This window comes from Durio zibethinus, chromosome 19 (genome assembly GCF_047325235.1).
Source record: "Durio zibethinus cultivar Kanyao isolate XHJ-2024 chromosome 19, ASM4732523v1, whole genome shotgun sequence".
Lineage (NCBI taxonomy): Eukaryota > Viridiplantae > Streptophyta > Magnoliopsida > Malvales > Malvaceae > Durio > Durio zibethinus.
In genome coordinates, this window is record NC_143180.1 from 15,456,516 (window position 1) to 15,463,418 (window position 6,903).

Below are 6,903 nucleotides of genomic sequence, written 5' to 3' on the forward strand. Positions count from 1 at the left end.
AAAATTTTGTTTTATGATAAAAAAAGTCATTCATGGATCTCAGTTAATTTTCAAAGGGAGAAAAAGGAAAACAAGGAGTCCATTGAATTTCAACTAATTAGTTTCACAAATAAGATACAAAGATTTACTTCAAATTAGGAATTGCACAAAAAAGATTATTTACCTCAAAAAGGTCTATGTAAAATTATAGGAAAACATCAATGGCTACTATCTTATTTATCAAAGAAAAATAAAATACATTATAAAGAATTAATTAGTGAGTTGGATATTCAGGAATAAAAAAATCGCTAATTTGAAAATTTTGAATTAGTCAATTTATTAGATATTTCATTTTGATATACTTTTAATTTTCAATAATCCATGTAAGAGTGAATTAAGGAAAAACTTATGAATCTATCAGTTACAAAAAAAGGCCTTAGGATAGTCAATATGATAGCCATTTAGCCGAATGGAGTTTTGTATAGAATATCAATAATAATAATAATAATAATAATAATAATAATAATAATAATAATAATTCCATTGCTACCATTATTATGATATTACATATTCCAATCCAATTGAATACTAGAAAAATAAAATGAATTCCTAATTTTATCTATTCATTTAGATAAAGAGAAAATAATCATAAAATATATATAGGGAGAGAGTTGATTTTTCTAGAACTTTAACTTTTCCATAGATTCCATTGTTCAAAAAATGATTTGCAGAGAGACATTTCACCAACTTTTTAGTTTTTTATTTTTTAGTAGAATATTTAAAATATGATTGAAGTGTGCACAAAAAGAGGCTTGTATTTATTAAAAATGCGCAGATATAGCATTTCTATTTATATTCTTTCCTTTTTTTTATTCCATTATAGAACTCTAGTGGAGAAAACACACAACGTGCTCTATGAAAAATTCTATTTTTCTTTAATTTTAATCTATTCAATGAAAAATTGAAACATGATAATTTTTTGCTAATTCCCTATGGACATCATATCTAGATAGATGAAATACATTATTAGATAACTATAGCTATGTAATAACTTTTGTTCTGGGGTTTACATAGAATCATAATTGTTGTTATATTATTATATTATAATATAAATCAAATTAAGAAATTTTTTTTTTATTGAAAAAAAGAACAATACTAATTTTTTACTTGAGATACTATAACTAATTGAAGGTATGGTTCTAATCTATAACTAAAAAGGGGATACTCTTATTTTTTTTGTTAACCTTTGGTGACATGGCCAACCAGTAAGGCGAGGGATTGCAAATCCCTTATTCCCAGTTCAAATCAGGTTGTTGCTTGATCAACAAAAAACTTGGAACCCTATATTCTGTTTTGCTCATATAACTCGAAAAATTTTCTCTAGCAAAAACAAATGTAAGAAAAGGACTCTTGATACTTTCTTGATTATAAACTTAGCGAGCTTTTGTCTTGAAAAATGTTGTAAATCCGTACATCCAAGATTCAAGGAAAAACTAGAGTAGTGGAAGGGAATCAGAAATCTTAATATGATAGCCCCTCCCCTATTAATGGAGGGGCTGCTAGAAGAGTCTTGAATTAGACTGGTCAATTATTAAATCAATTATCTTTTAAATTAATAATTATTTCTTATTCTTATTTATTATTTTCAATTCATATTCAAGTAATTATTATTAATTTGTTTACAATGACCAATATTTATTAAATTATTTTAATGTTTTTATTTATTTAATCGATATATTTTGTTATTAATAATTAATATTCAAGTAATTAGAATTGAAACCTAAGGTGATTAATTTAAGTTTATAATAGTTATATAACTATTTAAACAATTATCTATTTCAAATCGTTATAACCATTTGTTTTGTTATAAAACAAATGTCACTGTTCATAAAGCTTATTACGAATAAAATAATACAAATTAATTAATATTCAGACAATTAATAAGTATAACATTTAAAAATAAATCTGTCTATTAAACAAATTCAAACAGTTATAACTATTTGAACTATTATTTATTTCATATCATTATGACTTTTTTATTTCGTTATAAAACAATTGTTTCTATTTATTCAAACTTGTTCAGATTAAAATAACACTAATTTCTTAATTTTTAACTAATAAGTAAAAAATTTAAAAAATAAATCTATTTAACGAGCAAGTTTAAATAGTCATAGTTATTTGAATAATTATTTATTTCAAATCATTATGACCTTTTGTTTTGTGATAAAATAATTTTTTCTGTTTTATCTAATATTTGAATTGTTTCAACTTATTAAATTAATAAGTAATTTATTAATTACTCTTTGAGTCTATTTTCAAAGTCTTTTTCATCTTTCCTTCACGAACTTGTTTGCTATCAGTCTCTCGTTCATATTTAGCCTTGGACAAAATTTACTATCTGATTGGGGCTGTATTCCAAAAAAAAAAAACTCGACTCACAGACAGTGCCTCATGGTGCTATAGGGTCCAGGCATAATAGGGCTCTCATCCTTTACGATGCCTTTTTCCAAGGGACTTAGGCTCGGTCCACCATTAAGGACGCTTCTACAGACTATAATTCAAACACGAAGATGCTCAATTCTCAAGCTAGGCTCTTTCCAGTTCACTTGTCATTACTAGGGGAATCCTGGTAAGTTTATTTTCCTCCACTTATTGATATGCTTAAACTCAATGGGTCACAATATGAGCATCGATTGAATGATGTGGGGGGTTTGATGAGTTTTGGATGGACAATGTGCACGTCTCACTGGAACAAGGCATGCAGTGAGCTTTACCACTGACGGTCATGACATTATCATTGTTAGAGACTCGTTTTTGGACCAACCACAATCAATGAGATCATGGAAAGCCATCTTTCACCCCCTCAATCGAAGCTGATAAGCAAGAGGTTAGAGGGCGATGATGTATAACACCCAAGCAGGTGTGCTCTTGACCTAAGGGCTTGGGGCACAACTTGTGTTCAAAGACTCAATAGTTCACGGGATTCTACAATTAACACCAAGTATCACATTCACTACATTCTTCATTGATACGAGAGCCAAGATATCCATTACCGATAATTGTTTTGGTTTATCTTGACAAAAGGAGCCATAGTGCTACCCATGTATGCACCGTAAATGGGGTGGCAACAGCACACATGCTCTTTTTCATTTAGGTTTCTTGGCACGATTCATGCTTGAGGTTTGTTATTTGGTCACAGGTAATGATGCTAATCATTTCATTTGCTTGGAAGGCAGAACGAAACGATCGTACACATGCCTAAGGCTAGAAGGGGCTCAGGCCACAGAGGCACCCTCGCCCCCTTGGTGTTTTGTTAACACATTCATGGGTCATTTGTTGAGTCAATTTTGACAATGATCCTTCCACAAGTTCACCTATGGAAACCTTGTTACGACTTATCATTCCTCTAAATGATAAGGTTTAGTGGACTTCCCTCAACGTCACAGGTAGTGAACTGTCCATGTCATTACAATCTGAACACTTCATCGAACCATTCAATTGGTAAGAGTGACAGACGATGTATACAAAAGACAAGGATGTAGTCAACGTGAGCTGATGACTCGCACTTACTAGGAATTCCTCATTGAAGATCAGCAGTTGCAATGATCTATGCCTATCATGATGAAATTTCAAAAATTATCTGAGCCTATCGGCCAAGGCTATAAACTCATTGAATACATCAGTGTAGCACATGTGCAGCCTAAAACATCTAAAGGCATCATAGACCTGTTATTACCTTAAACTTTCTTAGTCTAAGCAGCCATAGTCCCTTTAAGAAGCTAGCCATAAAAAATCATCTCTTTGTAGTTAGTTAATAGGCTGAGGTCTCATTCGTTAATAGAATTAAGCAGACAAATTGCTCTACCAACTAAGAACGGCCATGCACCACCACCTATAGAATCAAGAAAGAGCTTTTAGTATGTCAATCCTTTCTATGTCTAGACCTAATAAGTTTCCTTCTGTTGAATCAAATTAAACTATAAGCTCCACTCTTGGTGGTGCCTTTCCATCAATTTCTTTAAGTTTCAGCCTTGTAACTATACTCCCCATAGAATTCGAAGACTTTGATTTTTCATAAGGTGCCGACAAAGTCCTAAAAGTAACATTCATTGATCCCTAGTTGGCATCATTTATAGTTAAGACTATGATGGTATTTAATCAACTTCGAGCCTCTAACTTTCATTCTTGATTAATGAAAACATCTTTGGCAAATGCTTTCGTAGTTGTTCATTTTTTATAAATCCAAGAATTTCACCTCTTACTATAAAATACAAATGCCCCTAACTGTCTCTATTAATCATTACTTTGATCCCAAAGGCCAACACAATAGCACCAAAATCCTATGATGTTATCCTATGCTAATGTATATAAACATAGGCCTACTTTGAGCACTCTAATTCTTCACAGTAACATCGTCAGAAGAATTACCTAGCTAGTTAAGGTCAGGAGTGCATCGTTGGTTATAAGGACAAGTAGACAAGTGCTCACCATGAGGTGGACCAGATGACCTAACCCTAGTTTCAATTATGAGTTTTTTAACTAAGAAACTTAAATATATGCTATTAAAGCTAGAATTACTGTGGTTGCTGGCACCAAAATTACCTTCAAATGGATCTTCATTAACGGATTTAGATTGTATTCATTTAAATTACTAGACTCATAGAGCCCGGTATTGTTATCTATTATCACAACCTCCTCGTGTCAAGATTGGGTAATTTTTTACCTACAGCCTTCCTTGGATGTGTTAGCCTTTTCTCAAGTTCCCTCTCTGAAATGGAACCCTAATTCTCTGTCACTGTTCACCACCGAAGTAGGCCACTATCCTACCATCAAAAGTTGATAGGGTAAAAATTTGAATGATGCGTCGCTGGCATAAAGGTCGTGCGATCCGTCAAGTTATAATGAATCATTAGAGCAAAGGGCAAAGCTCACATCGACCTTTTATCTAATAAATGCATCCCTTTCAGAAGTAGGGGTTTATTGTATGCTTCAGCTATAGAATTACTTATCTGAATAGTAGATACCATTAAACAAACTATAACTGATTTAATGAGCCATTCACAATTTCATAGTCTAAATTAGTTCATACTTACACATACATGGCTTAATCTTTGAGACAAGCAAATGATTAGTGGCAGGATCAACCAATTAGCATTCTTTTAGGACATTGGGACTGCATAAGCCTCAACGCACTGACTGAGTGGTAGAGAGAGCCAACAAGGAGCACAAGCATCATGTGTGTCGAGCACGTAAAATGCATAGATTTGGATGAACAAAGGTTGAGGGTCAGTGCCCATAAAACATTCTACATTCGAAAACATGAATGAACACTAGTGTACCAATGCGGCCACGGGGGTTTGAGTGGCACACTTGGGTCACAAGGCACAATTAAGGTTTGACCCGTAACCCCTAAGGATGCAAGGTAGATAAGAGATGGCAAGACATTTGATTTTCTTCAATTTAAGTGTGCAACACAAGATCTTGATCGCACCCTTAGGGTACAATGACCACATGAGAGAGATTGAAAAGGGTGACAATCAACAATTCGATACATCGAGTATAGAGCCTACCAACACACACAACCATAGCACTACTTATATGCCTATTGCATACAAGTGGTAGCATTCATGCACAATGGTCAACAACCCACCCAATTGATTACACAACGAGCAAGAGAAGCATGAGCCACATCACAACCACTTAGCAGGGGAAAAACACAAGCAAGGGCCATGAGATTGCACCTACCATCCAACAGGTAACAATGACATAACACCACCAATGCTTGGTTTGGCCAAGACTGCACATGCAAACTCTACTGTCACCACCCTAGGGGAATGTTACCCAATTCAAAGACTTGTTCCTAGGGTCTTAGGTAGCATCGACTGTATGCACTGGCTTGGCCAAGCCAAGGCATTTTTTATGGTCGATGAGAAAGGACCATGAAACTATCAAATACTTGAAAGACTTGGCCAACCTAAGCCCATTATCACAACTTTTGCTTGCACCACCCCAGAAAGTCATTATGTGATTCAGGGACTTGGTCTTAGGGTATGGGACAGCATTAGCTGTAGGCACATGCTTGAGCTCGACCTTTTTTAAATGCATGCAAACCGATCAATGCCATAGGCTCTTGCGAGTCACTGAAGCAACCAGTCTCTGGACAACAGGCCCAAAAGGCATGCATTGTCTGGATTTTGCCTTAAGGATGTTGCTATGGATGTACGCAATGAGAGGCCCATCACGCACACCTACTCCCTCTAAGAAAAAGAGAGAAAGCACCCGGATAACCAACCCCTAAAAAGTATAAGAGATTTTATGGATATGCTAGCATAGACATTAAAGTGTCTAAAATAGGGACACTTTTTTCAAATGGGCATATCCCACACCAAGGGTCCACAGGTGTCGATGGTGGTCGAGGCTTGCACTTGTACCAAGACCCAACATGTACCGATAGTGTTCGAGGTAAGTACACGCAGCAAGGGCCAACATGTGCCAATAGTGATAGAGGCAACTGTTCGCATGAAGGGCCATATTCTTTTGATGCTGCTTAAGGTACGTGTATGCACCAAGGGCCAGTATGCATAGATAGTGGTCGAGGTAAGCGCCCATACCAAAGGCTAGCTTATATCGATAATAGTCAAGGCCTTAGTCTAAGTTCAATTCTAGGCTATGATGCACATGCTAGGCTCAAGCATGCACTAGTGCCATATTTTTTTACCTAGTGCACCATTACTGAAGCATCACCAGAGAACATGATCGACAACATTAGGGGTTTCGACGATTAGGGGAAGGGGTTAGGGGGTGTGCGCACATGATATGTGATGGGTGGTGGCCCTTGACCCTTATATTGGCTTTTTATCCCCCAAGCAACCTTGACTACTCAACCCCTTTAAAGAGCATAAGAGCTTTTATTGGTTTGTAGCA

The 6,903-nt window shown here is 35.1% G+C and overlaps 2 pseudogenes; both read right to left on the bottom strand.

The window, feature by feature from the left end:
• Window positions 1-2,885: 2,885 nt before the first annotated feature.
• Window positions 2,886-3,040, bottom strand: LOC149513452 (5.8S ribosomal RNA; annotated as a pseudogene).
• A 290-nt stretch (window positions 3,041-3,330) lies between these two features.
• On the bottom strand, window positions 3,331-5,130 carry LOC149513453 (18S ribosomal RNA; annotated as a pseudogene).
• Window positions 5,131-6,903: the final 1,773 nt, after the last annotated feature.